Source organism: Oncorhynchus masou, chromosome 10 (assembly GCF_036934945.1).
Source record: "Oncorhynchus masou masou isolate Uvic2021 chromosome 10, UVic_Omas_1.1, whole genome shotgun sequence".
In the NCBI taxonomy this organism is placed as follows: domain Eukaryota; kingdom Metazoa; phylum Chordata; class Actinopteri; order Salmoniformes; family Salmonidae; genus Oncorhynchus; species Oncorhynchus masou.
In genome coordinates, this window is record NC_088221.1 from 48,075,517 (window position 1) to 48,083,173 (window position 7,657).

Here is a 7,657-nt window from a genome sequence, read left to right on the forward strand (position 1 = left end):
CCTAAAGATGGTCAAAGACTCCAGCTACCCTAGTCACCCTAGTCACCCTAGTCACCCTAGCCACCCTAGTCACCCTAGTCACCCTAGTCACCCTAGCCACCATAGTCACCCTAGTAACCCTAGCCACCCTAGTCACCCTAGTCACCCTAGCCACCCTAGTCACCCTAGTCACCCTAGCCACCCTAGTCACCCTAGCCACCCTAGTCACCCTAGTCACCCTAGTCACCCTAGTCACCCTAGCCACCCTAGCCACCCTAGTCACCCTAGCCACCCTAGTCACCCTAGTCACCCTAGTGACCCTAGTCACCCTAGCCACCCTAGTCACCCTAGCCACCCTAGCCACCCTAGCCACCCTAGTCACCCTAGCCACCCTAGTCACCCTAGTCACCCTAGCCACCCTAGTCACCCTAGTCACCCTAGCCACCCTAGTCACCCTAGCCACCCTAGTCACCCTAGCCACCCTAGTCACCCTAGTCACCCTAGCCACCCTAGTCACCCTAGCCACCCTAGCCACCCTAGCCACCCTAGTCACCCTAGTCACCCTAGCCACCCTAGTCACCCTAGCCACCCTAGTCACCCTAGTCACCCTAGCCACCCTAGTCACCCTAGACACCCTAGCCACCCTAGTCACCCTAGTCACCCTAGCCACCCTAGTCACCCTAGTCACCCTAGCCACCCTAGTCACCCTAGTCACCCTAGCCACCCTAGTCACCCTAGTCACCCTAGCCACCCTAGTCACCCTAGCCACCCTAGTCACCCTAGTCACCCTAGCCACCCTAGTCACCCTAGTCACCCTAGTCACCCTAGCCACCCTAGCCACCCTAGTCACCCTAGCCACCCTAGCCACCCTAGTCACCCTAGCCACCCTAGTCACCCTAGTCACCCTAGCCACCCTAGTCACCCTAGCCACCCTAGCCACCCTAGTCACCCTAGTCACCCTAGCCACCCTAGTCACCCTAGCCACCCTAGTCACCCTAGTCACCCTAGTCACCTAGCCACCCTAGTCACCCTAGCCACCCTAGTCACCCTAGTCACCCTAGTCACCCTAGCCACCCTAGTCACCCTAGTCACCCTAGCCACCCTAGCCACCCTAGTCACCCTAGCCACCCTAGCCACCCTAGTCACCCTAGTCACCCTAGCCACCCTAGTCACCCTAGCCACCCTAGCCACCCTAGTCACCCTAGCCACCCTAGTCACCCTAGCCACCCTAGCCACCCTAGTCACCCTAGTCACCCTAGCCACCCTAGTCACCCTAGCCACCCTAGCCACCCTAGTCACCCTAGCCACCCTAGTCACCCTAGCCACCCTAGTCACCCTAGCCACCCTAGTCACCCTAGTCACCCTAGCCACCCTAGTCACCCTAGCCACCCTAGTCACCCTAGTCACCCTAGTCACCCTAGCCACCCTAGTCACCCTAGCCACCCTAGTCACCCTAGTCACCCTAGTCACCCTAGCCACCCTAGTCACCCTAGTCACCCTAGCCACCCTAGTCACCCTAGCCACCCTAGTCACCCTAGTCACCCTAGTCACCTAGCCACCCTAGTCACCCTAGCCACCCTAGTCACCCTAGTCACCCTAGTCACCCTAGCCACCCTAGTCACCCTAGTCACCCTAGCCACCCTAGCCACCCTAGTCACCCTAGCCACCCTAGCCACCCTAGTCACCCTAGTCACCCTAGCCACCCTAGTCACCCTAGCCACCCTATTCACCCTAGTCACCCTAGCCACCCTAGTCACCCTAGTCACCCTAGTCACCCTAGCCACCCTAGCCACCCTAGTCACCCTAGCCACCCTAGTCACCCAAGTCATAGACTGTCCTCTCTGATACCTCACGGCAAGCAGTACCAACAGGACCCCGAAAACAGCTTCTACCCACAACCATAAGACTGCATAATAGTAATAGTAATAATAGTTAATCCGGGTAGCTATTAATTAACGATTTAACTATCTGCATTGACCCTTTTTTGATCTTTTGATTCATCACATACGCACCTGCTACATTTTATTATCCATCCCGTTGCCTCGTTACTTCATCCCTACCTATATATTCATACACTATATGACCAACAGTTTGTGGACACTTGCTCGTCGAACATCTCATTCCAAAATCATGGGCATTAATATGGAGTTGGTGCCCCTTTTGCTGCTATAACAGCCTCCACTCTTCTGGGAAGACTTTTCACTAGATGTTGGAACATTGCTGCTATAACCTACTCCACTCTTCTGGGAAGACTTTTCACTAGATGTTGGAACATTGCTGCTATAACCTACTCCACTCTTCTGGGAAGACTTTTCACTAGATGTTGGAACATTGCTGCTATAACCTACTCCACTCTTCTGGGAAGACTTTTCACTAGATGTTGGAACATTGCTGCTATAACCTACTCCACTCTTCTGGGAAGACTTTTCACTAGATGTTGGAACATTGCTGCAGGGGACTTGCTTCCATTCAGCCATGAGCATTAGTGAGGTTGGGTACTGCTGCTGGGCGATTGGGCCTGGCTCACAGTCGGTGTTCCAATTCATCCCAAAGGTGTTCAATGGGGTTGAGGCCAGTCAAGTTCTACCACACCGATCTAGACAAACCATTTCTGTATGGATCTCTCTTTGTGCACTGGGGCATATTGTCATGCTAAAACAGGAAAAGACCTTCCCCAAGCTTTTGCCACAAAGTTGGAAGCATAGAATCGTCTAGAATGTCATTGTATGCTGAAGAGTTAAGATTTCCCTTCACTGGAACTAAGGGCCCGATCTATGAAAAACAGCCCCAGAACGTTATTCCTCTTCCACCAAACTTTACAGTTGGCACTATGCATTGGGGCAGGTAGCGTTCTCCTGGCATCCGCCACATCGAGATTTGTGAGATGGTGAAGTGCATTCGGAATGTTTTCAGACCCCCTCTTTTCCAAATCCACCAATCAGGCCTTTATGGTGGAGGGGCCAGACGGAAGCCACTCCTCAGTAAAAGGTATGACGGCCCACTTGGAGTTTGCCAAAAAGCACCTAAAGGACTCGTAGACCATGACAAACAATATTCTCTGGTCTGATAAAACCAATATTGAACTCTTTGGCCTGAATACCAAGCGTCACGTCTGGAGGAAACCTGGCACCATCCTTACGGTGAAGCATGGTGGTGGCAGCATCATGCTGTGGGGATGTTTTTCAGCAGCAGGGATTGGGAGACTAGTCAGGGTTGAGGGAGAGATGAACGGAGCAGTACAGAGAGATCCTTGATGAAAACTTGATCTAGAGCGCCCAGAACCTCAGACTGGGGCAAAGGTTCACCTTCCAACAGGACAACGACTCTAAGCACACAGTCAAGACAACGCAGGAGTTGCTTAGAAACAAGTCTCTGAATGTCCTTGAGTGGCCCCGCCAGAGCCTGGACTTGAACCCCGTCTACCATCCCTGGAGAGACTTGAAAATAGCTGTGCAGCGATGCTCCCCATCCAACCTGAGAGCTTGAGAAGATCTGCAGAGAATATTGGAGAACTTCCCCAAATACAGGTGTGCCAATCTTGTAGTGCCATACCCAAGAAGATTTGAGTCTGTATTCATTGCCAAAGTTGCTTCAACAAAGTACTACTGAGTAAAGGGTCTGAATACTTATGTAAATGTGACATTTCTGGGTTTTTTTTGTTTTTTTTTGCTTTGTCGTTATGGGCTATTGTGTGTAGATTTATGAAGGGAAAAAATGATTTAATCCGTTTTTAGAATAAGACAGTAATGTAACAACATGTGGAAACAGTCAAGGGGTCTGAATACTTTCCTAAAGCACTGTATAGTTTAGCTGCGACAGACCAAAGCAGAATACTCTAAAGAGGTTTATGAGTCGCACCAGCAGCTGGAGAAGTCATCTATCTGTCTGTGTCCAGGAGGACAGCAGATCTGTACCACAGCCTTTAGCTATACAGCCCCTAGTCTGGTCCCAACCCTGTCATCACAGAGAGGAAACATCCCCTACCACCAAGGCACTCCGTGTACACAAAATTGTTCCGTGTTGAGTCAACACTTACAGTATTACGTTTAACACTGGGGTAGTGTGTACATATGGGTCCATACTTTTCAGTGTTATATTAACACTGTGCTTTAGTACTGACGCTATTAGTACTGACGCTATTATTGTCAGTGTTAGGGAATTCACACTTTTAATTGTTAGGCAGTAACACCTCATATTGTATTTTTAACTGTTACACCAAGAGGTCCGTATATCCCTCACTGTTGGGTTAAGGACACCACAATATTATTTACCTTTAAAGTCACTATTATGTTAGAAATGACAAAGACTTCAGAACTGGCAGCAGACATGCTGAAACGTTAATTAAGATAACCATAGACCACTTCAAGTGGTATAGCTCTTCCACTCACAGGTGGCCAAAAATAACTAACTGAAAGCCACGCCCCACTAAGCCACGTCTCCAATATAATTTATTCGTGTGCCTTGCTTTCTTGGATGAATTGTAGAATTACCACACATGGCTGTATTTATTAGTGACAGAGACATGTTTGTTGAATTCATACATTTTCAGTCCTGTGACTTTTTAATGACAATACATTACATATCTCACAATTATTTTAAGTCCTAGTTTTGCGTGAATACAGATGCCTGAAACTCATTGTTTACAGGCCACATTATGATCGCTTGCAAAATGATGTGCAATTCCTATTGGAATTCAGACAGAGTTAGTAACTCCAACAGTTGGCATTTTTTCATTCAGTGTTGTCAACTTTGTTAAAAGAGAGGACCTGAACCATTTAAAATGGAACAACTATTTCAGTAATGGGTGTAATAATTCTAACTCACTGATCGGATTAGTTTAGAAAGTTATTTATCTTTGTGTAACGTACGATGAACCAATCGATCAATGTAAATGCAAAAAAACACAGATTATAATATCAATCTACCTGCAGTAGAGCATGCTGGGAAATATGATAATGATGGGCATGGTTTTTTGATGGAAATGTTTTTTTTCTACTCTACACAAAGTAAAACTGATACAATCCTGGGGTTCTTTTACACAAGTAAAATCAACACTAGAAATGCTGGCCTCCCGGGTGGCTCAGGCTCTGTCGCAACTGGCCGCGACCGGGAGGCCTAGCGTCGTCCGGGTTAGGGAGGGCTTGGCCGGTAGAGATATCCTTGACTCATCACACACCAGCGAGTGCTGTAAACAACAGGTTTGTAGACTAATAGTGAAATGCTTTTACTTACGGGTCCTTTTTTTCCCTTCCAACAATGCAGAGTTTAGGATAAAGGTTTGTTTTAAATATAGAAACAGTGACATGAGGAATGAATAACGAATAAATATAACGAGTAAAAACCAAAAGACTATATAAAGGGACTGCCAGTACTAAGTCGATGTGCAGCGGTAGCAGGTAAGTGAGGTACAGTAGCTATGCACATATAGGTAGGGGTAAAGGATAGATAAGACAGTAACAGCAGTATACTGTAGGTAGGGGTAAAGGATAGATAATAGACAGTAACAGCAGTATACTGTAGGTAGGGGTAAAGGATAGATAAGACAGTAACAGCAGTATACTGTAGGTAGGGGTAAAGGATAGATAATAGACAGTAACAGCAGTATACTGTAGGTAGGGGTAAAGGATAGATAATAGACAGTAACAACAGTATACTGTAGGTAGGGGTAAAGGATAGATAATACACAGTAACAGCAGTATACTGTAGGTAGGGGTAAAGGATAGATAATAGACAGTAACAGCAGTATACTGTAGGGGTAAAGGATAGATAATAGACAGTAACAGCAGTATACTGTAGGTAGGGGTAAAGGATAGATAATAGACAGTAACAGCAGTATACTGTAGGTAGGGGTAAAGGATAGATAAGACAGTAACAGCAGTATACTGTAGGTAGGGGTAATGGATAGATAATAGACAGTAACAGCAGTATACTGTAGGGGTAAAGGATAGATAATAGACAGTAACATCAGTATGCTGTAGGTAGGGCTAAAGGATAGATAATAGACAGTAACAGCAGTATACTGTAGGTAGGGGTAAAGGATAGATAATAGACAGTAACAGCAGTATACTGTAGGTAGGGGTAAAGGATAGATAATAGACAGTAACAGCAGTATACTGTAGGTAGGGGTAAAGGATAGATAATAGACAGTAACAGCAGTATACTGTAGGTAGGGGTAAAGGATAGATAATAGACAGTAGCAGCAGTATACTGTAGGTAGGGGTAAAGGATAGACAATAGACAATAGACAGTAGCAGCAGTGTATGTGGTGACTGTGTGTGTGTGTGTGTGTGTGTGTGTGTGTGTGTGTGTGTGTGTGTGTGTGTGTGTGTGTGTGTGTGTGTGTGTGTGTGTGTGTGTGTGTGTGTGTGTAGTGTGTGAGTGTGGGGGAATTTCAGTGTCAGTAGGTGTGAGTGTGTGGGTAGAGTTTGAAAGATAGTGCAGGTAGTCTAGGTAGCCATTTGATTATCTATTTAGCAGTCTTGTTTAGCAGTCTTGTTTAAAGGTCTCATGGCTTGGGGGAAGAATCTGTTCAGGGTCCTGTTGTTTCCAGACTTGGTGCAGTGGTACCGCTTGCCGTGCAGTAGCAGAGGGAACAGTCTAAGACCTGGGTGGCTGAGTCTTTGACAATTTTTAGGGCCTTCCTCTGACACCGCCTGGTATAGAGGTCCTTGATAGCAGGCGGCTCAGCCCCAGTGATGTGGCGCCTTGAGGTCGGATTCCTTGCAGTTGCCGTACCAAGCAGCGATGCAGCCAGTCAAGATGCTCTCAGTGGTGCAGCTGTAGAACTTACTGAGGATCTGAGGGCCCACGCCAAATCTTTTAAGCGTCCTGAAGGGGAAGAGGCTCTGGCGTGCCCCCTTCACAACTGTGTGGGTGCACTGAACTCTGTTTCCTGTTGTCCACAATCGTCTCTTTTGTCTTGCTGACGTTGATGGAGAGGTTGTTGCCCTGGTACATCACTGCCAGGTCTCTGACCTCCTCCCTATAAAAAAACACCACACAACATAGCAGAACTGGTCCGGATCCCGTAAGACAGCAGCTATCCACTTAACGTCAGAAAATGGGCTGCATGTGTCACGGCCGTCGCAAGAAATGGACCAAAGTGCAGTGTGGTGAGCGTACATTTCCTTTTTTATTTAAAATGTCACCAACAAAACAACAACCGAGGAAACGACCGTGAAGCTTACAGGGCTATAGTGCCACTAACAAAGATAACTACCCACACTGAAAGAAGGAAAAAGGGCTGCCTAAGTATGATTCCCAATCAGATACAATGATAGACAGCTGTCTCTGATTGAGAACCATACCCGGCCAAAACATAGAAATAAAGAAAGATAGAAAACAAAACATAGAATGCCCACCCACATCACACCCTGACCTAACCAAATAGAGAAATAAAACGGCTCTCTAAGGTCAGGGCGTTACAGCCTGTGTGAACTCCACTTAACATCAGAAAATGGTCTGCCTGTGTAAACTCTGCTTAACGTCATGAAATGTAAACTCAGCCCATTATACAGGACATCCCGAAAAGGATTGGAAATATATCAACAAAATAAACATCAATAGTATAGTCGTATCAAGTTCCACCTTTTCCACCTCCATCCATCCAATCCAAATCTACGAGGACTACAGTTTATTTCTGGAGGGAGTGAGTGGTGTGACTGACAGCATGTAACTC

At 46.9% G+C, this 7,657-nt stretch overlaps 2 pseudogenes; one reads left to right on the forward strand and one right to left on the reverse strand.

Moving 5' to 3' along the window:
• The window catches only part of LOC135547713 (protein FAM124A-like), a 622,546-nt pseudogene that overhangs the window by 54,196 nt on the left and 560,693 nt on the right, over nucleotides 1-7,657 (forward strand).
• LOC135547770 (trace amine-associated receptor 13c-like) overlaps nucleotides 6,663-7,657 on the reverse strand; it is a 17,626-nt pseudogene continuing 16,631 nt past the window's right edge.